The 9,684-nt window shown below is 35.5% G+C and overlaps 1 pseudogene; it reads right to left on the reverse strand.

Moving 5' to 3' along the window:
• Positions 1-5,419: 5,419 nt before the first annotated feature.
• LOC118732116 lies at positions 5,420-6,306 on the reverse strand (annotated as a pseudogene).
• Positions 6,307-9,684: the final 3,378 nt, after the last annotated feature.

The following is a 9,684-nucleotide window of genomic DNA, read 5'->3' on the forward strand; positions in this document are numbered from 1 at the left end:
AGATTATATTTTTACAGGGACTTTATTTTTCCTTAACTCAGAGAAGATATTGATGACGACTTAATATGTTTTGCATTTTTTAATTGATTGTTTTTAGAGGGAGAGGAAGGGAGAAGAAAAGAGAGAGAGAGGAATGTCAATCTGCTGCCTCCTGCACATCCCCTACCTGCGATGGAGCTCAAAACACAGGTATATGTACTGACCAGGAATCCAACCCATGACCTTTTCAATGCATGTGATGATGCCCAACCAAATGAACCACAATGGCCACATATTTTGAATCATCCTAGCCAAAGTTGGCATTACTTCTTCTCCGGTTTTTCATAACTGCTTCCCTAGTACTCTTTTTCCATATAGTCTTGCTCCCCCCTAACCTCCTTTCACCATGGAAGCTGGATGAGATTCTCACAGCTTGCTTAAGTTTTAATGACTTCCTGTGGCTTTGAAAACAAATACTACAATTCTTGGTATGTCTGATGTGGCCCTGCCTGGCTCAGGACCTGCCCACATCCTAGCCTCTTCTCACACTTCTCTCCTCTATGCTCCCTGCACTTAGTCACAATGCCTGCATTGGTTTTCCCTACCAACCTTTTTTGGTCCCATACACCTTTCTTCGACTGGGCTTTAGCTCTTGCTGCTCATTCTCCATGAAATGTTCTCCCTACTCAGCTATTTTATTCCATTTATCCTCCTTCTGATGTCAACTAAAGGCTTTTCCTGATCACTTATACCTGGTCATGTCCTGCTGTTACTTATGTATAGCACTGTTTCCTTTCCTTCATTCACCTGTGTTCAAATAATCACAAAATCTTTTTTCTTGCACTATTATATCACCAGCACCTACCACAATGCCTGATACATAAAACATGCTCAATAAATCTCTCTTGAATGAAGTGTATTACAGCAGGAAGAAGTACTCATAAAATAACACATCTTAGTCACATGTGCTACAAAAAAAATTTTGTTTTACCTTAATTGATAGTGCCCAACACAGAATGTTTTTTTCAAACATGTTGAAAGAGATAGAAGATTTTCATATTTCATTTCATTTGTTAAAGAGATAGCATACTGTTTAATACTCAAAGTAGTAGATTTTTGCCATTCATAGGGCTCTGTCTGGAGACTTTGGCTAATCCTGTAATACATGAACAATTCCAAACATTATTTACCCCACAAAAGTGTGGTTCAACCATGCCAGATGAGCCTTTAACTGCTAATGCTTTAAGTTAAGCCTTCTGACTTTAAGTGTGATTTGCAAGAAAACTCCTTCCACTTTCTTAAGTATATCTATGATCACTGAGATAACTGCTGGGTTATTATTCACTAAAGTTTTGTCTTACCTGCTGAGCCATTTTAGACCTAACCAAAGCACACACTGAAATTTTATGTCATTATTTTTGTTCCATAGAGTGTATATGGTAAACTTACTAGTCAAGAGCAGAATGATAGCTAGAAATCATCTGGGGAAAATTAAATATGAAGATTGAATTCAACTGAGAACCTTCATTTCTTTGACCTTGACAATAGTCACAGACATCATAAGATGAAGAGCTTCACCCACTGCCTCACAGGTACAGGAATCTTGAAAAACTGCAATCCTTAGACTAAATTATAATGATGATCTCTATGTGAACAAGATGCCAGTTCATTTATTTAAGTGCAACTTAACAAACTATACATCAGTTAGCATATATTTCCAACAACTTTTAAAAGGGAACATGTTTTGAGGCATTGTGTTAATAAGAATTGAGCTAAAGATTGTCACATATTCATAGAAAGAAAAAAAAAACCTTTTATATACTATAAAACACATGAAACAGCACTACTGTGAGAGTGTTCTTCAAAGCTACAACTCAGTGAGCAAGCCTGATTTGGACATCAGAAAATTCAACTGATAAGAATTCTGTATTGCCCAATCACAAATGACCATGTCTGTACCCAGAGGAGTTTGTATATGCCAACCATCAGAATTTAGTAGTTAAACTATAACAGCAGTTGTAATGTTTTATAAATTACAAAAATTAATTGAAAAGTGTGAGCCATCAAAATATAGCTCCCAATAAGGAAACGTTCATGGTGAGGCCAAAAATACTGATTTGAGTCATTGAAAACAAAGATGAAAGGTGATTTGAGAAAAATCACTTTGGACTAAGACAATAATAGTTAACTAGTGTTTTAAGTGTCTACTCCAATGTATTGGTGGAACTGCATAGTGAATTAGGCTTCAAAAAATGGTGAGGCAGGGGCTAAACTTAGCAGGAAAGAATGAATGGTCAACTTGCAATGTCTGCCATGGGCTTGAGATAAAAAGGTGTGGGACAAATTCCACGTTTTGTTGACCCTAACCTACGGTCTCTAGTTTTGGAGCAATTTCTAACTCCTCCTTATCTTTACCAGCACAAGCAGTTGACTTTATTGGGGTGATATTTTTACAAAGAACTAAAGTGTTTGTTTCACTTTAGCAGAATTTCTACCCAGAGGCTTAGGCACAGAGGACAGCAAACCCCACTAGAATGCAATGAGGTATACCAGCTGACTAAGTGGCTTGCTGCTACACACTAGTCTCACAGTATAATCAATTCCAGTTCTTGCCTCAGCATTTTCCAAATTACTGCATGGGCATTTCCAGGCCATTCTCTGTTAGTTAAAAGTGTGCTGGTTAAATATGTAAATGAGAATTGTTTCTTGATTTGTGCATGTGATTGTTAGACATAGGCCTTGATACAAATTGACAATTGAGCTATGAAAGTAGTTATAGTTGATGAATGCACACAGTAGTAATGCTAACTCTGCAAATGTGAAGAGTTCTTTCTAACTTATCCTTAAATGATTAATAGAATGTTAAAAGCAGGTTAGTAGTTAAAAAAAAAAAAAAAAAAAGTAAAGCATTTCAGGCTGAGCAGCCCTGAAGAAAATGTTTTAACCTTAAAACCTGCTGCTTCCTGCAAAGATCCTATGGCTACTTGACCAATACTACTCTTATGTTAACTCTCTACTCTTCTGCCTTTTGGCTGTGTATATTAGTAGGTGTTTTCCTAGGACATACTAGTACTAATGAGAAAAACAAGAAACTTCTCAGAGCAATAAAACTACTGCGGTGGTCTATGAGTCCCTCTCTAATTTTTCTCAACTTACACGAGCAGAAGAAGACATGAACAGGATGTGAAATATATCATGTATCTCAGTGTTCTCAGGATGATAAAAAAAAAAAAAAAGATTGCAGGAATTCAATAGATTGATGACAGAGACTAACACTGCCTTGAGACTTCAGAACCCAAGGCACACAAATGGTTTCATGTATTCGATGCCACAGAGAAATTTCTGAATGCTCTGAACAAAGCAGCTAGTTAGGAAGGTGCCCTGCCTAACCATAAACACTTGCCCAGAGTAGATCTTCCATGGGTGACAAAAGGCCTTAAACCTGCAGTGTTATCTACTATATACTCAAGCAAATCCAATGGTTATGACCAAGAAGAATGTAATGTGGTAAAATGTTTTGCATGCTTCTCTGACCACAATTTATAATTTAACTATATTAGTGAAAACTTAATGATCCTATTTTTCTATAAAAAATATATATTGTAATTCAGTATAGCCTTTTGTGCTTTGCATTTTCTATTAAAAACTTGTCCAGCTTATGTCATAACACTGTATCTAAAGAACCCTAAAGATTCCACCAAAAAACTACTGCAACTGAAAAATAAATTCAGTAAAGTTTCAGGACACAAAATAATTATTCAGAAATTGCTGCATTTTTATACACTGATAATGAAGTATCAGAAAGAAAAACTAAAAAACAATCCCATTTATAATTACATTAAAAAAATAAAATAAAAAACAACCCTAGAAATAAATTGAACCAAGGATATAAAAGACCTGTACTTGGAAAATTATAAAACACTGAAGAGAGAGCCGAAGCCGGTTTGGCTCAGCGGTAGAGCATCGGTCTGCGGACTGAAAGGTCCCAGGTTCGATTCCGGTCAAGGGCATGTACATTGGTTGTGGGCACATCCCCGGTAGGGGGTGTGCAAAAGGCAGCTGGTCAATGTTTCTCTCTCATCAACATTTCTAGCTCTCTATCTCTCTCCCTTTCTCTCTGTAAAAAATCAATAAAATATTTTTTTTAAAAACAATGAAGAGAGAAATTGAAGATACAGATAAATAGTATCATATATACCATCCTCATGGATAGGAAGAATTAACATCATTAAAATGTTCACACTACCCAAAGCAATCAATAGATTCAACACAATTACTATCAAATTACCAATGATATATTTCACAGAACTAGAACAAATAATCCAAAAATTTATGGAAACACAATAGTCATTGAATAAGCACAGCAATGTTGATAAAGAAGAACAAAGTTGGAGGAATCATGCTACCTGATATCAAACTATACTACAATGGCATAGTAATAAAAATTAAAAAAGCATGGTACTGTCATAAAATATAACATATAGATCAATGAAACAGAACTGAGAGCCCCAAAATAAACCCATGCTCGTATGGTCAATTAATACTTGATAAAAGAGGCAAAAACATATAATGGGTTAAAGACATCTAATCAATAAATGCTGTTAGAAAAATTGGACAGATATATGCAGAAATATGAAATGAGACCATCTTCTAACACCATATATAAGAACAAACTCAAAATGAATTATAGATTTAAACATAAGACCCAATTCCACAAATATCATAGAAGAAAATATAGGCAGCAAAATCTCAAATACTTCTCTTAGCAATACTTTTTTTTCTTTTTTTATTATCATGATGAAAATCATATAACATATAATTTTCTATATTTTTCCATTATAGCTCACATTCAATATTATTTTGTATTAGTTTCAAGTGCACAATATAGTGGTTAGACAATCATATACTTTACAGAGTGGTCCCCCTAATATTTCAAGTACCCCGAGCCGTACATAGCTATGACAATATTATTATTTTTCCTTCATTGACCTCTCTCTGGCCACCCCCTAGCAAATGCCCTCACCTCCTAGTGACTGTGTCCATTGGTAATGCTTCTATGCATGCATGCAAGTCCTCTGGTTGATCTCTTTCCACCCTCACCCCGCCAAACTGACAACATATGTCAAAGCAATTCAATGTGGAATTTTCAGTCTTTTCAATAAATGGTGTTGAAACAATGGGATATTCATATGCAAACAAGAACCTTGACTATTACCTTAAAACACAAACACAAATTAAGTGTCTTAAAATAACATTGCCTTATATTAATATCTTACAATATACATGCAAAATATTAATAAAAATATGATCAATAGATCATAGGCCTAATATGATCAAATGAATCATAAACCTAAACTATAAAACTTTTAGAAAAAACCATAAGGAAAAAAACAAAAGTGAATCTTTATGTCTTAGGTTAGCAAATATTTATTTCTTTATATTTTTATTTTTTTATTCTTTATTTCATATGTCCATTTCAAAAATATTGAAATAGGTTTCTCATACATGCACTCACTCTTTTTATAGGTTTAAAATATGAAATGGTGAAGGAATGTTACAAATTATAATCAAAATATATAACCAAGTACTTTTAGAATAAGATAACATATTTAAGAATTAAATTTCTAGTACAAATATAACACAAGATTAAAGCACACTGATGATGTTAAGATTCAGTCTAGGTTTCCCCCATCTTAATTTCTTTCCTCCCTCCCACCTAAAATCTTTAAAAGTTTTATTATAAATTGGAAATACAGAATTCTTAGAAAATAACAGGGTAATGAGTTGTATAATTCTCCATATAGGTACAATCTGGTCTTCAGCAATCTGTAAGCCATTGACAATGTAACTCCATATCCAACAAAAAAAGCCAAAGCATGATTTGGCTGGGGAGGGGGAACAAATATGAAATTATGTGGTAGATCTATGCTCCAACAAAGAGTCTGAAGTGCAGGATAGCTGTAGAGAGATCTGGACCATTTAAAGAATAGAGAAGGCCAATCCCAAGAAATGGCACAATATTTTCAAGGTCATTCAGTTGGGCCCTTCGAATATGTGCTACTCTGTCATCAACCCAAAGGTACTTCTTGGCATTTTCTCCTTTGCCAAAGCTTGTATAGTCTTCTGGGTTAGCAAAAACCTTTTTTGTTATTCCACAGAATGCAGTTGTAGTAATCATAAACATCATTTTTGAAAGAACAATAGTAGCATAGGAGGCAAAAGCCATGAATACTTCATTTTCTATTAGCTGGGCAAGGTCAACCATTTTTTTCAATTTTGATTGTGGGGCCTATGGATCACAGCAGGATCAGGTAGCAAACCTGTCCTGGCAGGTGGGTGGCTGAACTGCGCAAATATTTTTTTAGATAAGACACAGAAGCACAATCCAGCAAATAAAACATTGATAAACTTGACTTCGTAAAAACAAAAAACTTTTATTCTTCAAAAGATACTGTTAACAAAATGAAAAGGAAGACTACAGACTGGATTAAAATATTTGCCAACAAGTATCTCCTAAATGATTTTATCTAGAACACAAGTCAGCAAATTATAGCAACCTATTTTTGTAAGTCAAGTTTTACTATCTATGTACAGCTTCATTACAGCTAAAATGTCAGAGTTAGCTAATTACAATCTAGACCTAATGGCCCACAAGCATAAAATATTTACAATCCAGCCCTTTTGGAAAAAGTTTGCCAATACCTGGCAGAGAACATTTAAAGGACTCTTAAAACAAAATAGTAAGAAGATAAGTAATCAGTTTTTAAATAGATAAAAGATTTGCATAGACACTCCACCAAAGAACATACACAAGTAGCAAGTAGTTTCCAGAGTACAGCATAGTGCCTATAGTTAACAATACCATATTATGCACTTCAAAATTTGAAAGGGTGCATATAAGCATAATCAGTGGACACAGACAACAGGGGGTGAGGGTGAAGGCATGATTTGGGGACTGGGGAGGAGGGCACTGAGGGAGGATAAGGACACATATGTAATACCTTAATCAATAAAGAAAAATTAAATAAAGAAAAAGAAAAAATTGAAAGAGTAGATCTCATGTTAAGCATTCTTATTACAAACACTAAAACAAAAGGACATGAAGAAAGTCTGGAAGGTGTAGGATATATGATTGGGTAATGGTATCACAGAGATTTTCATACATTCAAATTCATCAAAGTGTATACATTAAATATGTGCAGTTTTTATATCCATTATACCTCAATAAAGCTGTTAAAATGCCAAATAAGCACCTAAAATATGCCAAATATCATTAGTCGTTAGGAAAATGTAAATTAAAATCATATTGAGATACCACTATACACAAGCAGAATGGCAAAATCAAAAAGACTCACAAAACCAAGTGCTGGTGAGGAGGTGGTACAGCTGGCACTCTCGATCTATGCCAGTGAGAGTGTAAAATATTACAGCCACTTTGGAAAATAGTTTGAAAGTTTCTTATGAAGTTAAATAGACATCATTTCACCCAACAATCCTACTCCTAGATAGTTATATAAGAGAAATAAAAAATAAGTTCACACAAATATGTTCAGACTAGCCAGAAATTGGAAACAACCCAAATGTTCATTGACAGGTAAACAGATAAACTGTGGCATACCTTTCTCATTGATATCTGATGGGATCAAGAGTACCTAGCTACATCATTAAGGTTTGTCAGAATCAAGCAAGATAATTCATATAAACTGCTTGACACAAGGCCTGGGACATAGTATATACAATGAAACCTGGAAAATGTAGATAGCCTTAGTTATTTTCCCCCAAACTTCACAGCAGGCTCACTTTGGCCATTTTATTAACCTTATGATCATGAGCCTCTAGATTTCATGCTTTTAAATTGCTTGGACCCCCACATACCATTTTGGCTATCCTTGATCAATTTAATCTCTAAGCATTTTCATTATTTATTATATTTATTGTTGTATTTATTACAATTACCATTATCTTAGTGATTCAGATGTCAATACCTAATTCACCCTCTTCTTCCTGCCTGGATTTACCACGGACAGTATTTTGGGAAAATAATTTTCCCTTGGTATTCAAACAGATATCTATTTGCCTATCAACATGGAACCTTTTTTAAAATATATATATATTTTATTGATTTTTTACAGAGAGGAAGGGAGAGGGAGAGTTAGAAACGTCTATGAGAGAGAAACATTGACCAGCTGCCTCCTGCACAACCCCTACCGAGGATGTGCCCGCAACCAATGTACATGCCCCTGACCGGAATTGAACCTGGGACCTTTCAGTCTGCAGACCGACGCTCTACCACTGAGCCAAACCGGTTTCAGCCAACATAGAACCTTTTAATATTGTTTACTCTTAACAATTTCAAACAATTCGATAAATGTAGGTAAAAGATGATTTCAAAACTTAAGAAAATATAAACAAGAATTGAATTGGTAATAAAAGAATGACAATCAACCTTCTCCAAGTCAGTTATTTATTTACCTAAAATCAGCCCAGATGGTACTTCAGATACATGTTCTTACTTTTTTCCTTAGTATCTGCTCTCCAGGGCTTCATAAAGGAGGTGATTAGAGCTGGTGTTGTTGATAGAATTGAATGAAGGTGATTCAGATGGGTAGTGACTGCAAGGAGGCATCAAGGTCTTCCCTTTCCTTCTCCACTGCCTTCCCCTGAGCTGTTCTTCCAGGGTCAAGGTCAACAACTAGCATGTTTTCAGGTATACATTATCAAGCAGAGCATTGTGATCAATCCTGAGGATGTTGTATAGCCTTGTTGCTAGGGTCTTTACAATATAATACTTAATGCTTGAGAAAGTGCTCAGTAGTATCTAAGATAGGAAGATATGCTTATTTTCTAGGTGAGGTGACTGAGGCTCAGAGAGTCATTGGCAGCTGACCTAATGAGTGTTATGATTTAAACCATATTTCATGGCTCCAAAGTCTATGGGGTTTTTTTTGTTTGTTTGTTTGTTTTGTTTTGTTTTTGTTTTGTTTTTTTGCTCTGCTATAAACCTTTCCAGTTGGGAGGGAGGCTATGTTAGCACTTCTCAATTAACAGCTTGCAGGTGAGCCAAAATTTTGACCTCCCTCAGCCTTCAAGATGCCCGGTCAGTCCCAGCAGTGATCAGTCCCTGGTCTTCAAACCAGTGTGCAATGTTGTCTGTGATGTGGAAAATGTCAGGAGGCATTGATACATGTTATTTGGTGTTGACATATTAGTTCTTTTATGTACCTGCTTTATACTTCAAAGGAGTGCCATTCATACCTTAAACTACTGGGACTCAAAGAATAAAATAAAATAAAATAAACTCTGTTCCCCTCTGCCCATAAGGATGGATGCTTATGGAACCAGATCTCTTTTGGGGACCTCCAGCCTAGGCCAAAGGGAACAGTTAGACCAGAAGATCACTGAAATACAGAATTTTCACATTATTAATCCCCTGTGTAGTCTTCCCAGGAATTCCCACAGTATCCCATATTTCAGCATATTATATAAGCTATCACACTCACACTAAATTATGATGTTTATTTTCTTGTCGAATTTCCCCCCATTAGACTGTAGTCTTTTTAAAACCAGAGGATTTTTTACTCACTGTTTTGCTCTAATTGTCCAGCACAGTGCCCAGACCGCGACAGTAGCCTCCTAATGAGCCTCTCTGTGTCCACTCTTTCCTTCTGGTCACCTTTCATCAAGTTTGAGTCAGGCTTTTAAAAT

Source organism: Pipistrellus kuhlii, unplaced genomic scaffold (genome assembly GCF_014108245.1).
Source record: "Pipistrellus kuhlii isolate mPipKuh1 unplaced genomic scaffold, mPipKuh1.p scaffold_m20_p_1, whole genome shotgun sequence".
In the NCBI taxonomy this organism is placed as follows: domain Eukaryota; kingdom Metazoa; phylum Chordata; class Mammalia; order Chiroptera; family Vespertilionidae; genus Pipistrellus; species Pipistrellus kuhlii.